The sequence below is a fragment of the Myiozetetes cayanensis genome, unplaced genomic scaffold (assembly GCF_022539395.1).
Source record: "Myiozetetes cayanensis isolate MyiCay16 unplaced genomic scaffold, myiCay2020 scf21, whole genome shotgun sequence".
Taxonomy (NCBI): domain Eukaryota; kingdom Metazoa; phylum Chordata; class Aves; order Passeriformes; family Tyrannidae; genus Myiozetetes; species Myiozetetes cayanensis.
Window position 1 is genome coordinate 12,641,410 of NW_026087423.1, and position 13,762 is coordinate 12,655,171.

At 45.0% G+C, this 13,762-nt stretch overlaps 1 protein-coding gene across 18 annotated transcripts in view; it reads left to right on the plus strand.

Moving 5' to 3' along the window:
* Positions 1-13,762, plus strand: part of FBRSL1 (fibrosin like 1) — a 492,731-nt gene that overhangs the window by 133,161 nt on the left and 345,808 nt on the right. The window lies entirely within an intron of this gene.

Sequence of the window (13,762 nt, forward strand, 5' to 3'; positions counted from 1 at the left end):
ATAGGTTTGTGGCTCTTACAGTCAGACACAAACAGAGATCACGAGCTGGATCATAACCTCCTTTGGGGAAGGTGTGCTTTTTAATGTGCCCCTGGAAGTTGCAGACACGGCTATGTCCATCTCACGAATCACGTACCCCCAGAATGGTTTGCTGAGGAGGAGAGATATTCCAGGTATTTTAGAAGTGGAGAGTCAGTTTGGAGAGAGAGCTGTGCTCTGGGCTGTCTTTCCTCTGTGCCCTTCTCCAACGTGGTGGAGCATTAATGAATCAGGAGTTGTCGTGGGAGGGGATGATTGCAGAGACTCCCGTCTGAGCCACAGCACGTTCAGAGCCCGGAGGTGACAAAGGAGAGGCACTGTGGCTGGCAGGCTCTTCATCACGTTACTGCTGCTCAGCAGGGAGATCTGTTGGTGATCTGTGAGCACTCATTGGTTTGCAATCCCCATGGCACAGCAGCATCTGTCTATGGACACATAACTGGGTGCCAGGTGGGAGCCAGTGGGAACAGCAGTGTCCTTGAGCTTCCAGCATTTCTTCTGAGCTAAGAAGCACAATGCAATGAAAAACTGTTTGGTTTTTTTTCCCCTCTGTGATGCAGAGAAAAAGGGCTGTTTAACCCAAGCACACCTTCTGTTTTGTGCAACTGATCCTGTGTGTGCGCCAGACAGGGAAAGATCGAATTGTCCTCTTACTGAAAATGTTTTTTTAGACTTGCAGTATTGTAGGATTTGAAAGAATCATTGAGGTTATCTAATATAACCCCTCACATAATTCTCCACCACACAGAGTCTTTTGGGATTGTGTTGTAGCATATTGGTTCAGAAGAGCTTGTCACATTTTAAGTTAGAAATTCTCATGATCTGCTCATGACCCTGCTCTTGTGGTGGCTAATTGTTCTCTTTAACAAATTAGCAGACTTTTGTTTTCTTCCTTTTGATTTGAAAAAAAAAATAGTTGGAATAATTCAGTACAAATAATTTATGTAAAGATGTTAGTACTTTTCTGCTTGCAAACATTTGGGTAGCAAATCATGTAATCATGCACTCCCAGGAAAAATATTTGCCAGGTTTGTTTTCTTTTAACTCCCCATAGTGACACCAAATGTTTTGGGTTTAGACTCATCAGTGTCTATGTAGTTAAGATAAATCAAGTTTCTTGATTGGTTTTGGTACTAGTTGAGTGATAGGATTTCAGTTCCCCCTCTGGTTACAGGTGCAATGAGCTTGTGCACAAACTCTGCTCTGGGTCAGCTGAAATGATTTCTGATTATGGATGAAGAGGTGCACATTTTAGTTTCCATGACAGTCTGAACAACTAGGATCCTTTTCCTGGCTTCCAAACCCACAAACCCAAGCATGTATTTCACCAGAAGTGCCTAGGTTTGGTATAAATTATTCAGAAGCAAGAGTGCTGGCTGGCATTCCTGCCTGCCACTGACACCAGGATTCTGGCACTGCGCTTCCTCAGCCCCTCTACCTCTGTCTTTCTAAAGCTGCTGCTGTGTCAGGTTTTTTATTTAAGTGAAAAGTCCCCAAACTCCACTCCAGCAACCCTTGCAGAGTATCCATAAACCTGTTTCCCTTGCCACTCTGCTCCCCAGAGTAACAAAACAAACGCTCGTGTTGATGCAGCTGAGAGCGGTGCAGATTACGGGAACAAGGAGCACCACAGGAGCTCATTAGGTCTCAGTTGCCACCAAAATCTCCCTAACACGGAAGCTTGGTTGCAGTAAAAGCTGCTTTTCTACTGGTTGGAATTGTTTCTTCTGGTCTAAAATCACACTGCAGGACTTGAGCGCGTGGCAGGGGTTTGCACCGCTGTGGATGCGAGAGGCAGGGGGAGGTTCCCTGTTCCCTGTTCCTGCAGGAGGAAAGGGCTGTTAGTAGCGACATCTTCTCCGTGAAATTTAAAACTCAGTTTCATGTAGTTCTGGCCACTAGGGATTTCATGACACTTCTTCAGAAGCCTTTGGGGGCAAGAGTTTTTGTTGCATTGGCAAAGCCCAATTTCTGTCATTATGTGCTGCTGCCTTAGTTTACTAAACATATCAGTGTTTCAGCTTTGAAAAATGAGGACACTGTTATCTGTTTCTTCTGGCTAGTATTTGGCTGCCATCAGTGATTAAATAGGGGATTTGCTACCACCACATTCATAAAAACCTGAATTCATCTTTCATTGTTTAATCTTTTTGTTTTCCCCTGTAAGGATAAGTAACAAACTCTGAAAAGAGCAAGGAGCTTGCACAAAGCTTATAAAATAAAAACTGTGATGAGTGACTCATTAATACACCGTGCCTCTCTAAAGGACTCACGCTTAGAATTTATCTTTTATTGGAAAGGGAGTTTTTTTAAAATACCTTCTATTATCCTAGCTGGTACAGTTCTGAAAACCAGACAGGTTTTGGGGGTCTGTAAGGTTGATGGAAGTAGCAACCAAATCTCAGGCACATAAACTGGGCTATTCTTAGTTCAAACTAATTATGCAAATGAAATAGACAAGTTCAATAATTTTTCCTTTTTTTTTTTAGTAACCACAAAGTTCACACCTAGAATTCTGGCATTTCCTGCCAAGCTGTCTAGACAAATTGGCTGTAATATTAAGTTTCCTGGAATTTGGGGGACGATTTTTGCATTTCAGGGTTATTAAACATAGGTTTATACCTAATTTGGAGAGCTTACTGTAATTAATGCTAATTATATTGAGATGTTGCTTAGAAATTACTGTTCAATTTGAAGCTTTCCTTATACTCTCATCCCTTCTCTTCACAATGCTACTGAATTGTCATCTTTTCTGTGCAGCCTTCTCTAATAAATCAAATTGGGCATTATAATTATGGTATTCTGCTAATCCTTGTAGAGAGGTGCAAAGTGGTAAGCTGATTTGAGTGCCAGGTTGTCTGCTTTGTTTAGAAAATTAGATTAATACTTCACTGCATTTGACAAAGCATCCAGATTGCTGTTTGCTCCTGAATATTTGGTTGTTCTGTACCTCAGGCTATGGGGAGAGGGCTGCAAGAACCAATCTGTCCTTTCCAGCCTATTACTCCCAACTGGGTATTGAAATCATTCAAACATGTTTTTATCTCCTGCTGTAACCAAGCAGAGGGAGAAAAGGGCATTTTGAACAGTTACAGGTCCTTTGGTCAAAGATCCTCTCTGAAAGGATTCCTCTGTGGCTGGGTGTATAATTCACTTAGATTCAGTAAGAGGTAGGTATAAAATGAAACATTTTAGTTCCAGTGCTTCCTTGTGTGTCCTATGTTGTTCTGCTAGTTTTTGGAGAGTCACCCTTTGAGCTTGGAGTCAGTCTTTGATTAGCTTTAGCTGAGCTGTTCTTTTCTTTCTTGGTGTCATTTTTGGAGTTGCTTATTCCTCTGAATGTCTGAGCATGGTGGATATAGAACAGTTGGTGGGTTTGTTGAGATTTTTTTGGTGTGGGTTTTTTCCCCTCTCTTTGTTTGTTTTTGGTTTTTTGTTTGTTTTGGGGTTTTGTTTGTTTGGGGGTTTTAAATTAGTTTTAAATATTTTTTCCTGAGTTCCAGGACCCGTTGACCTCTCTGCCCTCCTGAAAAGAGTCGGGGCTAATAGGAAAAAGTTGCTGGTATTTCCAGTTACCTTAACCTCAGGCTCCATGGTTAGTCGGTTCGGGAGCATCCCGGTGTGTTTGAATATATTTAGATGTTAAATGTGGCTGCAATAACACTCTGTTCTGCAAATAGTCATTTGTCACGAAGATTAGTGTCTTACACCTCCTCCTTCCTTTTCTCACCCACTGTTTAAATCACCCGAGATGAGGAAGAGTCTCAGAGAAGCTGAGGAAAACAGGGTGGTGTAGCACGGATTTAGGGCTCATAAATAGCGTGTTGGGTTTGGAGCATGGGAGGAGAGGGCAGGGAAGCTGACGGGGTCGTGTTGCTCTGGAGGTGTGACATCTCTGTGACTTCAGCAGGGCTTCCTGGAGGGAGGGAAAGCAGAGCTAATTCCCGTCTCATTCACTCCCCGGCCCTCGGCAAACCGCTGAGCGTTATTGATGATTAATGTGTATTGTTGCTGTGGCTCTTGCTGGACTGGAACTGCTAAATTGCATTAACAAGTTTGATTACCTATTCATGTGGTTTTTCTGCGGTGCTCATCGTCTCGTTATCCAACATTCACTGATGGATATAACACCCTCCCTGCCCCCCGAGGGGAACGCTGCTCTGGGTTACTGCTGATCCGAGCTGAAGGCGATACACCAAGTCATCTTCCGTCCAGGATTGCTCCCTGTTCCTTCTGATGTCTAGGTGAAAATCGATAGCTCATCTTCCAACCAGTTACGTACCCTTGGCCCTGTGTGTGGGTGGTGGTGGTACCCAAAGGCTGTGGGGCTTTTCCCAAGGTAGAGAGAAACAGTCTAGGAGCCTGTCTGGCTAATGAGGTATTTGGTGTGGAAAATTTCCTTTGGCATCATATTGCTCATGCTGATGGTTGGGCAATAGGAGCATGTAGCTGCTTGAGTTCAGGGTTCAGAGACTGAAATGTCCCTTTCTTAGCTGAGACTCAGCAGCCCCATGGGAGAGCAAGTCTGAAAAATAACCCTTGGAGTCTTTGCTGTAGGCAGGAGGACACAGGTATGCCTGTCCTTCTGTGTCTTAGTAATGTGTTTGGAAGCTGAATTGTGTCGAAGAAGGTTATTCTCTTGCCTTCAGTATCTCAGGCTACTGAAAGCAAATGAATTCTAGGCAGCTTACAAAAAAAAAATAAAAGACAGAAAGAAGGGAAAGGTTGCCTTTAATGTGGGTTTTGGGGATTGGTTTGGTTTGGTGTGTGCTGCTTTGGTGTTTGCATTTCACTGCTTTTGAACACTGAAATTATACAAACTTGTCTCTTTTTGTTTCTAATTGATGTTACCCTTTTTGTTAGCAGATATTGCTATTTAAACGCCCTTTGAAACTAAACAACAAAGCAAAAGGAAAAGTAGTCCGTTTTCTTTTAATCAGGAAAATGTTTGCTTAGTGTATTGCTTAAAACCAGGATCCGTGTCTACCTTTGTAAGTACAAGAATTTACGGTTTGGACATGAAAGCTCTGCTCCCATTAGCCTGAAGTGGGCATTTATGATGGCAGGGAGAGCAGGGCTGTGAAGGAACTGTGGGGAACCCCTGTGCCAGCGAGGCCAGGCTGTCTGGAAGCCCGGGAGGTGCCTTCACCTGGAGCTTTGGTTGCCTCCAGCGTGGCCACCACTGGCAGCGGAGGCGGCTGTGCTGGGCAGGTTTTGGGGCTGGGCAGGTTTTGGGGCTGGGCGAGTTGTGTGGGGCTGTGGGGCTGGGCAGTCTGTGATGTTAGGCAGGCTGTGGGGCTGGGCAGGCTGTGGGGCTGGGCAGGTTGTGGTGTTGGACCCCAAACCAGGCCGGCTCCTGCCCCTGCGAGCAGCGTCTCTGTCTCCAAAGCTCCTAATGAGGATGCGGTGCCGGACCCTGTCCCGGGGGATTTCGGAGGAGGTCCTTATTTCCGGCTGAGTGGGGCTGCGGCACAGCCACAGATGGCCCTGCCTGGCTCTCTCACGCTAATCTGCAAGAGCAGAGACTTCCCAGCTGCCTGGGAAACCGCTGGGGAGCAGCGGTGCAGAGTACTGAAATGGGCAACACGGCATTTAGGCATTAGGTTTGCTAATCCAAGGCCTAAAATCAGCCTCATTTCAATCAATAGCAATCTGTTTGCACTGTCAGGAACTAATTTAAAAATCTGCTTTAAGTCCTGGTTAGGCACTTGGTATTCTGTTTTCTGGATCAAAGCAGAGGGGAAGCAGTGGGCATAGCACAGCAGTGGCAGGAGGAGGAAAAATCCTTTGTAAATAAAAAGTGGATGTTTATTTCCCAAATGAAACCCTGCTATTATGAAGAAGTGCTGTTGTTTTTGCTAAATTTATCCAGGAATTCATCAAGATTCTTGAAGTGGCCTTAGAGCCCACTCTGCAGCAGAGGGAGAACTCTGCAGTGTGTTCAGTTTGTTTAAAATGCTGCAGGAACATTAGACCATTAAAGTCTGCATTATAGCTGTGACACAGGTAACTTCATCATGGGATTGCAGCCACCTTCTGAGAGCTACAGCACAGCTTCCATAATGGATCTCTGTAACACTCTGTGCTCCAGGAGGAGTGCAAGAGAGTGCCATAAACGCTCTGGGAACTACAACAGGAGGTGGCCTTTGCTTAAGCTGGAAAAAATGTATTTCAAAACCTTCTGCAGTTCTGGTAGGGAAACATAAATTGAAGACATCGTGCTTATTAGAATTGGGGGGTGTCCAACTATTTTTAGACTAATGCTGAAGCATGAAACAGAAGCATATGCTGGGTTTTACTACACTGCAAATATTATTTTCTGAACAGAGTGATGTAAACCATGTTTTGGCTGATGAAAATGTTATATGTAGGAGAATATGGCTTTATCTGTCTCAGCAATTAGTGAAATACCTGCTCGTCTGGACCTCAGGGTTTCCCTTTTGCAGCTGACCCTCCCTTGCCAGTATTGCTGCTCCAAGTGCCCCTCTTGTCCCTGCTTTTGTAGGACTCTCCTGGTTCTCCCAGAGAGGCTCAGCTGCCTCTGGGTGCAGCTCCTCGGTGTGCCCGTGCTGGGTTGGGCAGAGCCTGCTCCCCTGGCCGGCACCTTTTTGCTGCCATGGGCTTTGCTGGGGTGGGCTTTGCTCGTGGGTGTCAGAGCAAGCAGGGCTTGGGTGGCCGTGGGGATGGGGGTGCAGTGTCTGGCCACGTGCTTTGTGCACAGGGATCATATGGCTGCTGTTACAGCATCAACCCTGCTCCGTTCAGAACTGGACCCCGAGGCTTTGCCTGTGGCACTGCCTCCTGCCTTCCTTGTCCCTGCTTTTCCTCTTCTCCAAAATCCCAGTCTGTCCCCACTCACCTCTCCCACTTCACAGCATCTGGGCAGCAGCGATGTGTTCAGGCCTCCAGATGGCTGCTGGCATTTTTAAGATGTGCTGGAGCAGGTTTAGAGAGCCCAGTGATGAAAGCACTGGATGCTACCAGAGCGTTCTGTGCTGGGACTTCTTGCGCTGCCTCCAGTGGAGCTGAACCCGCCGTGTCTTTGGGGGCCTTTTGTCTCCATCCCAGCTCCCCATCGGAGGAGCGGTGGCTGCAGCCCCAGTGAAGTGTGGCCGAGCAGACCTGTGTAAACTGGAGACACACTCAGGCGTTTCCTAAGCAGAGCAATCCAGAGGAAGCCTCCCAGAGCAGCTCTCACCGGGCCAGGCTCGTCCCTAGCGAACAGGGACTTGCAAACAAGACTTGATCTGACATTCCTGGTGGTTTCAAAGTTAAAAAAGGTCAGAAAACTCAAGTGGTAGGAAGGTAGTTAAACCCCACTGGTACAGCATAAGAAAAGTGATGTTGTACGTGTGTGAACAGTCAAACCAGGTATGAGCTCCATGTTTTAAAACTCTTGTGGGTCACCTTTAACTTCTCTGCCTGTGGTTAGATGACTGATAAGGACTTTAGGTCACATTTGCTTAAATATACCCTCAGACTGGAGCAGAATAAAGGGAAACAAAGCGATCACCTCTTCTCGCTGACATTCTGTAAGTAGCTGTGAATGAATCTCGTTCCAGCGGCTTCTTCTGAAAGGGAGAAATAAAAAGGAAATTTCATTGCTGTCAACTTATGTGGCATTAGACACCATAAAAAAGGCTGTTGGTGGTCATTGGTTACACTGTTATAAAAGAAGAGCTAAATGGTTTGTAATTTAAAGAAGGGGATTTAATTACATGAAGTAATTTACAGGAAGCTATAACCACTTGTATCTTTTTCTCTGTTGAATTTAATTGGTTGACACAATGCTCAAAGTCCTCTTTCTTTTCCTTCTTCCCTCCTCTCACTTTTTTTGTTTTAATTGTGTATGTCTTTTGGAGAAGAGAAGGTGCCAAAATAGAGCACTCTTGAGTGCTCTATTGATGAGGACCCCGAAGAAGCCACAGTCTTTTTGGGTGTTATTTTTCTGATTTAAATGACAAGTGGTTACTTCAATTTAAGCACTAGTTGCCTAATATTTTAGGTAACTGTGCAGAAGAGGTTGGGATCTGTTACCTAATTGTAGCTCCTGCTCTTGGCCAGGTTTTTCTGGCTGTTTGCACTCTATATTGATTCTAAAATTTTTTGAGCCTTGAAATTAATTTCTTTAAGAAAGATCCTAGCAAGGAGGATAGTTTAGGAGTTTAGAAATTATATTTGTAAACTCTTACTATCATTACATACAAAAGTTGGGGCTTCTTTTCTTTTTTCTTTCTGATGACTTTCTCTCAATTGTCTTTCTTTGGAACTGGAGTTGCTCAGATTAAAAAACCAAAGTATTCTTTGGGTAGCTGCTGAATTCTGAACATTGGTGTCTAAAGTCAGTTATGCAAATACATGCAGGTTTTTTTAATTTAAAACCAAATCTTTCGTCTTCATGCTTCCACGTTCCACTTCCTTCTGGTTAAAGGGTTCCATTTTGGCACTAGGGAAGGAAGCACAGGCTCAATTCTTCCTTCAGCTGCAGATCCATTGCCATTTAAAGTTGAAGACTAGCAACAGGTTTCATTTTACTCTCTCTAATGTTTCCTCTTAGAGCTCTGCTTGACTCATTGACACTGAGTAGTAAAAACAAGGAAAAAACCCTTTCCAGGGGAAATCTTATCCACTGGAATAATACTGCTAAAAGTATCCAAGGAGGAGGTGTAATGGATCAAGTAGTGGATGCTGTCCAGGGAAACTGTGATGAATATGAACAGCCCTCTGATGCTGTAACATTGCAGCCTTTTGGAAGGTGGTGCTGGAGCTCATAAAGTTGCCTTTCTGTTGGTTCTCAAAACTTTTGAGTGGTCATAGGGAAATATTTTATACTTGAACATGACATTTATTGGCTGTAGTGTCAGTCACAGGTATCTTTTTGGAGTTAGTGCTGCAGGCCGTGTAGAGTTGGAGATGGAGGTAGCTCAGCTGCTCCATTGTGGAGTACATCTGCAGCTTTAACATGAAAAAAAATAAATATTCCAGTTTCCAGCTATTTTTCAGCTCATATGGAGCAATTTCAGTGTGTAAAGGTGTAAATGGGGATGACACGAAGAAAGAGGGTCATATTGCAAGTGTTGCCTTGAATTGAGGGCTTGAACTTGTTCCACTTTTGTACACGTGCTCTTTTTTCTTCCAGGTGCAGACTGCAAAAGCCAGTGATTCAAAAATAAACCTGTTATTCTTTGCTTACCGCGCAGGGAATAATCATAACAGCAGAGGGCAAGGGTGAGGTGCCCAGAGCCCACCCTGCAGGGCTGGGTTTGCTGTGTTCCTGGGCGTGTGGGAGGGGTGGCAGGAGGGCTGGGTGTCCCTGGCCCTGGGGGTGGCTCCGTGCCACTGGAGATTGCTTCCCCATTGGCGTCTCTCGCCTTTCCTTGCCGCTGCCTCGTTTTGTTCATAAAGCAGCTTGTAATTGAGTGTTTGACAAAGAAGTGTTTACAAGCAGTGTTTCTTGTGCATAACTGCCTAGCTGAGGGGAATAACAATTCGGGCCTGAATTTCAGCCCTCCTTTGTCACTGTCGGATCATCGTCGGTGGCGGTGCTGTCTCTGCTTAAAGAGAAAGATGGATTAGAATTGTTTCAGGGCATGGCACCCGAATGGGAATTCGTGCTCCTGGAAGAAGCTGGCAACTGTTCCTTGTGGCCTGTGCTCTTTCTTTTGTCCTTGTCTTGACTGCGGACCACACCAAGGTGTGTGCCAATTAATTACCGTGTGTGGTGACTCTTGGGCTTTTAGAGGTGGAGTCTGCTAATTTAGGGGGAATTTAATTCTGGGCATATGAAATGTGAAGGTTGGAGTTCTGCCAGGTTTTAAGCCTTCTCTAGCCGTCGTGTGGGGTGAGATGCTGTAGGCTGTAGCTGTCCTAATCTGGGAGCGTGCTTGGGGTTCATTCTTCATGGGTTGAAACCAACAGTGCAGATGGGACCTGTGTTATCAAAATAAAAGCCACGTTTAGCTATCACACAGGAAGAAAGGGACTCGAGGATTAAGCTTTTCAGTTCAGGCAGCATGTGGGTGTTTCAATTGTCCATGCCAAAACCCTTCTGCAAATTACGCCAAGTGGGCAGGGTGTGTAGGGAACAGAAGCAATGAAGTTATGCATGAGTAAGGAACAGCTCAGGCTTTATTTAGACCCATTATAGGTCATTAGCAAAGGGTAATTTTTTGGGGAGAGGGGAAAGGAGGGGGATCTTTTAAAGGGGCTGTTTGCAGGAATTACCATGGTTAACCAGAAGTGTTGGGAATCAGGGCACAGGGAATAAGCAAAGACAATCCCTAGAGTTGCCTACTGATAGCTGGAGGCACCTGGAGCTCCAGGTTTCCGGGCTGAACGGGGCAGTTCCCGTTCAGTGTTAGGGCTGGTGCCAGTCTGTGACTAAAACCCGCAGGTAGAGATGAAAATAAATCACAACATGTGAAACAAAAGTCGTGCAGTCAGGGATGAGTAAGAGTGGTACTGAGGCATTGTGGCAGATGAGTTTAACTCCTTCCCTGCTGCTCGACTACAAGACTGAAGTGATTTCTGTAGCAAGCCAGCAGGTATCAAGTCTGCTTTTCTGGGTATAGCTATTGCTTAATACTGATGGATTTTATTACTGGATGCTGATGTGTTGAGCAAAACCAGACAAACAGTCACAGCTTTACTGGCAAAACTAGGAGTGGGTTTTTGTGATGACTGCGCTGCCCAGGGCAGCTCTGAATTACTGTCACTGCTCCTCAGAGTGCTCAGACTGTAGCAACGTCCTGTTAAATTCCCCTACACAGAGGCCCACAGGACACTCACATCCAGAGTGCCTTTTATTTGTCCTCATGCAAAATACTGCAGGTGTTTTGCTAAGGCATCTTCCCGATCCCCTTAGCCTTGTTCTGAATCACCCTGATGTGTTGAGTAGCTGGGTGAATAAACTGTGTTTTTATGTGCCTGTACAAATGGTGGTCTCTTACAGCCCTTTGCAGCTGGATATCCCCCCCTCCCTTGTTTACCTGGCTTGTCAAGAGCAGAGGGAGAAGAAAAATGTCTTTGTGACAGCTTTTTTTTTTTCTTTTTTCCCTCCTTACAGTGAAGCAGAGGAATAAAGGGATTATTTTTTTTTTCCCCAGACAGTCTACCCAGAGCAGCAGCAGCACCAGGGACCTCTAGTAAATTGATCAAGGGACATATTTGACCTTAGGGCTGCTTGTTAGAGAGCGTTGTTATAGGCACGTTGTAATAGCAGATGTAATAAAGTCTGCATTGTCCCAGAGAGAAAAAAAAAGTAGTATGTTCTGTGGATTTTGTTTTGTTTGGGGGTTTTGTGTCTGTGTGTGTAATTCAGTAGGAACTGAATTGTTGTCTGACAACCTTGGGTCACCTCAAATAGGCATAAGCCTAAGGCAGAGCCAAAAGCAGAGGGTTTGGTAGTTAATAGGGGATTTACTGACCCAAGAAACAGGGAAATAATATTTTTCAGGAATTGGCTATTTTTGCAGTGCTTTGTGTTCGTCCAACAGTCATGTAGCTTTGTAAAGATGATTTCTTTCAAAAGCCCATTTCTATTCTTGCAGCTTTTAAGTCCTTGCTGCTTGGATTGAATTTTTTTTTCTTAACTTTTCCTCAGTTATACCATTATCACCACTCTGGATCTCAGCAGCTACTGACCTTCCAGTGTAGTTTAGGAATAAGAATTTATTTAGGGTCCTGTGATAACTGGTCATCACTAATCATTATTTTATATGAGAGTGTTCCAGTGCTGTAATGGCCTAAGGTGTATCTGCTAAACCAGCTTAGGTGAAAGGCTTTTTTAGTCATTTTATGCAGCAAAGGCTGTTAATACAAGTAGACAAAAGGGAGCTCTTAGTTAATTCCTAGTTAAGTATTGACGTACTTGTTGACTTGAAGCTTGTAGGGCTAATCAGTGAAGCTGTTGAGGTACAAGGATTTATACTACCAAGTTCTGCCACTAGATTATTGGGTAAATTACTCAGGGTAAATTGTTTAGCCATCCTTTGTCTGGTTGCTTATCTGTAACCTGGAGGAAATAATTTTTACTTACTTTTTAAAATGCTTGCTATACGCAGAATAAAATAGCGGGGGAGATGATGATGATTTTATTGCCATACAGGAAAACACAAGGCTGTTTTTTCGACCTGACAGAGGAAGGGAGGAGGTCTTGGCTGCAGGAGTCTTGCTCTTGCTAACAAGGTTTAAGGGACCAGCCTTAAGTTGTGCAACATCACACACAGACTAGACTGGATTTGGAAACAGCACTGACACATCAACTCAGAGCTGACCCAAAGCACAACGAGCCAGTTCAGGTGGAGGACGTGAGAGAAGTGACTCCATCCAATCTGGGAGTTCTGCATCATGCCATATGAATGTACCAGGTGCCCAGGATGGATGCCAACTCCGGGTTTCAAGAGTTTGCTTAGAGGTGCTGAGCACCATTCTGTGATCTAATCCAGCAAGAACCTCGCAGAAGGCTCTGGCAATTGCAGGGGGTGATCTAATGCTGGTATTAATCATCATCTCATGATTGAGAACTAGGTGTGAGTGTTGAGGGTGTTTCCACAGTACAAATCCAGGGAAGGATCTTGATAGCAAACTCGCTGGGCCAGTTTTTAGGCCTAAGCATTTTCTTTTTCTTAATTATAAACCCTCCAAAGGTCCTCTGGGGTGAAGAGCTGGTTAGAAGTACTGAATGTATAATTTTGTGGTTTTCTGTCTTTAGCAACTGGCTTCTTGGGTAGCTTTAGAAAGGAATAGATCCACTTATGGAAGCTTGAAAAAGGAGGTATCTATTACTCTGAAATAGCCCTACTTGATTATGCAGCTTAGAGTATAAACGTACATAAAGCTGATTGCAATGGGCTAAAAAGGCTTGCCAAGAAAAAAAAAATTCATCCCTTTTATTCTTCCCAGCAGTGGGATTTGTTTCTGTGTTGCCCTTAGCTCAGAGACCCAGGCCTTCACCTCTCCTGTGATGATCTGTTCCTCCCTGGGGTGAGTGCCTGGGAGCCTTTGCTTCCCCACACTGACCTCAGGTGGGAGGAGGCAAAGGGAGTTGTGGAGTTGCAGCGGGGTGTGAGGGTGGCAGCTCTGTGCTTCAGGGGGTTTGGCATCCAAAAGATTTTCCCTGACACAAGATGGGAGGGAAATAGCAGCTGCCGGTGGGTTGTGTTGGCACCTCCAGTGTTGGTGGCTTACATTCTGTTTCCTGAAATTAACTGGAGAATATTCCAAATTCCTAAAATTCTGCCTGCCCGGCAAAATCCGGGGGGAGGGAGGCATTGCTAGCCGTGTGAATGATTGCTTAATTTAGCAACAAGTTATGACTGTTCAGTGGCAGAGGCTTGAGCAGAGAGGAGGAACAGGAATGTGAGCCCCTGGGGATCCCAGCCTGTTAACCTCTCTGCCTTGGGCTCTGCTGTGTGTGCTACCTGGAAGGGAAGCCTTGTTGGTGCGTTCATCCATGGCACAGCTGAAGCTTCGCTTTGCTCTGTGGATGTTCCCTTGGAGCTGCTCATGTGGAAGTGGGACAGTTGGGCTCTGTGTGAACGTGAATGCATGGGCATGTCTGTCGAGTTTACTCTTGCGGCTTAACCGTAATTCATTACGTAAAGCCTGTTTGTCACACGTGACTTTAAATATCCACGGGCCAGTCCCATGTACTAATTCCAGTGTCAGTTTTAAACACAGAGAGGTGAGGGCTGCAGTTTACCACAGATTTGAGCACAGAGGG